This window comes from Acomys minous (assembly GCF_964271855.1).
Source record: "Acomys minous genome assembly, chromosome: 3".
NCBI classification, from domain to species: Eukaryota; Metazoa; Chordata; class Mammalia; order Rodentia; family Muridae; genus Acomys; species Acomys minous.
This window is the reverse complement of record NC_140485.1, coordinates 11,786,062-11,789,121: the sequence shown is the minus strand read 5'-3', so window position 1 is coordinate 11,789,121 and position 3,060 is coordinate 11,786,062. Positions and strand designations below refer to the sequence as shown.

Genomic DNA, 3,060 nt, shown 5'->3' with positions numbered 1-3,060 from the left:
ACTAGGATCCCACAGAGGTCAGAAGAGGGCATTTGATCTCCTGGAACGGGAGTTACAGGGGTTGTGCATGGGTGTTGGGAACCCAAACCAAGACTTCTGCAAGGATAGTCAGCTCTTTAACCACCAAGCCATATCTCCAGCTACATTTGATAATTTGATTGACCGATTATGTACTCATCCAGTATTTGAATAAAAAAATGTGTTAACTTTTACAATAAGGGGAAAACGAATTCAATTAATATTGTTGGGTACCAAATATATGAGAAGTACAGTTATGAATATCAGGTTACACTTCTAAATGAAGATCTTTGGACTGCAGTGTTCTTAGTCAAACAGGAAAGAGTAAACAAGATAAATTCAGAAGTAAAACTTAGATGAGACAAATTCAGTAGGGAGGAACAATCGGTCCTCTAGAAGGATTCTACTTTTAGATAGCACGGTCAAGGGAGATCACACAGAGAAGACATTTGGGTGAAAGCTTGAGACAAATAAGGGAGGAAAACGTTCACATGGAAGCAACTGGCACAGTGCAGAACTATTGCCAAAGCAGGGGGTGGGGTGGGAAAGTCAACAAGGAGTCAGGAAGCAGATCCTGCTCAGCCAGGACAGGACCTTGACTTTCACTCCTAGTGAATGAAGTAGCTCCTGGAATAGTTTTAGAAGAAAACTGCTATGCCATCGTTGCTGATTTATAGCATTTACTACAATGGAAATGCTGAAATTGGATTTCATGTAGATGGGACCAATCAAAATGAAAGTGGTTATGAAACAATTGTGATACCACTGATAGGAAGAATAATGGATGAGATTAGTAAAAAAAAATATCCTGCAGTCAAGGTCTCAATAGCACATATGTGGCTTATTAAAATTTCTGAGAACTGAAGTTTTTTTAAAAATACAAAGTTAATTATAAAGTGTGGGTGGAGTATAGAGGCACCACAAGGAATGCTGTGGTAATCTGGGGTGAGTAACACTTGCTAACTCTCCTTGGACTCAACGGCTTAGAGAAGATTGTCATTCCAGAACTTGACAGAAGGACCAAGTTATGTAGAGAAGTTCCCTTGAGACGAGCAGGGTCACAGCCATCTCAGATGACCTCACAGAGTGACCGCAAACACTTGGCACTCTGACTCCAACAATTTCCTTCTTCCATCTTCTTATCATTGTCAGACTCACCATTGGCTAAACCCAACCAGGAGCCAGAGGCAAAGGACTCATGACATTTGCTCAAGGTCAACCTCTTCTTTCCTCCCCATTTTTCCCTTTCTTTCATCTGAGTGAAATCCTTGCCTTTCACATGGGTACATCAACCACATTTCAGGGCAAGGTTCCATGCTCAAAGAAGCTCCATGATTTCTTTTCTCTGTTTTATTTGTTTGTTTTGTGGGTTTTAATTTTTGTTTGTTTTTGCATTTTTGACTTAGTGGTTCTTTGATTTAATTTCATTTTGTTTTTTCTTGGATTTCTTTTCATTTTCTGTTTTTTTTTTTTTGAGAGAGAGAGAGAAAAATAAAAAGGGAGAGAGAGAGGGAGGGAGGGAGGGAGAGAGAGAGAGAGAGAGAGAGAGAGAGAGAGAGAGACAGAGAGAGAGAGAGAGAAAGAGAAAGAGAGAGAACATAGTTGGGTGGGTTGAGAGGAGATATGGAGGATCTGGGAGGACTTGGAGGAGAAAAGTTGAGCAATAATATACTGTATGAAAAATACTTAAATAAAACAGAAAAAATACGGTTGTAAATATAGACCCTTGTCACATAGCACAGATATGGCAGTCTCTGTTTCTGTTTCCAAACACGCACTGAAATACAATTGCCTTCTACAGATCTCTGCCTATTCCCCATATACTTATCTAACACCATAAGTTAGTGTTCTTTATCAAATACAATGATCCTAACCTTTACTTGTGGTAGATGTGGGCCCGAAGTGGTTTTGTCTTCTGAAGGTTGCCACAGTATTTCACTGGTTAAGGATGTTAGGTCAGAGGGATACTAACATCTACTCCAGTAGATGCATGTGTTCTTAAAGCGATCCTACTGCACCCATTGTAACATCTTATTTCCTTCCAGGTGATCAGGTATAGTCAATTTCCCTGGATATTATAGAGGATTCATTCTCTGCTTGCTGGCTCACGGATGCTATGAATCAAATGATCAAGGTGCAATTTCAGTTTATAATTCATTGAATCCTTTATCTTGTTTTCTGGTGCATTCTCTAAACACCAGGACTTCTAAACATACTGAGCCTTAGGTTGTGAGGAACAAGAAGGAAACTTTTCAACTGACTTATTGTGTATATGTATATGTGTATGTGTATGTATATGTATATGTATATTTTTAAATAAAATGTGAAATGTGTTGTTCAGATGCCAAATATATTCTTCAACTATAGTATAACATTAAAAATTCAAGGTACTGATTTCAACTAGTTTTTATAATTTATTATTCTTTCAGCTGGCTAGCTCCTGCTTTCATAGAGCCAACTACTCGTGCGTGACAGTCCATATAGTGATTCCATGTGAGTGAGGACATTGTCTTATTACCTTTACTGCGAGATGAATGTCCTTGTTGAAAGTAATGTTTTTTCACAATGTCATGGCAACAGATATGTCACATGGCAAATCCACAAATGCTAGTGGGTGCAGCTATGGAAATCATTCAAAGCAAGTCATCATCCTAAACATATACCTATTCCTTTGAGGTTGCATTTTTCTGCAGCAGGAGCCAATAGTTTGTGGACTGGGGCCTAATGGGAAACAGTGTACAGATTATTAGCATCTGTACATATCTACCCTCTATCAGCAGCACTTAAGTAGAAGTTGGTTATCAGAAGAAGAGATTGTATCTGCACCCCAGTGCCCTTACACTCAGCATCTCTTCTGCAGGTTAATCGATTATCTGCTGGGGCATGGGCTCAAGTAGGACAGAAGCTTAGCCAAAGCTTTAATTACTTACATATTTTTTCCTTGTACTTTGAGACCATTAAAGATTGGCTATATGAGTAAATGGTTCAATGTAGCACATTTAAATATTCTATATTTTGCTTTCAAAACCAGAAAAAATACAA

The 3,060-nt window shown here is 38.6% G+C and overlaps 1 long non-coding RNA gene across 1 annotated transcript; it reads left to right on the top strand.

Moving 5' to 3' along the window:
- The first annotated feature begins 1,168 nt into the window (after positions 1-1,168).
- LOC311595167 lies at positions 1,169-2,566 on the top strand. The gene is made up of 3 exons (XR_014778339.1): positions 1,169-1,232; positions 2,064-2,152; positions 2,448-2,566. It is a non-coding gene; the product is annotated as an uncharacterized lncRNA (long non-coding RNA).
- Positions 2,567-3,060: the final 494 nt, after the last annotated feature.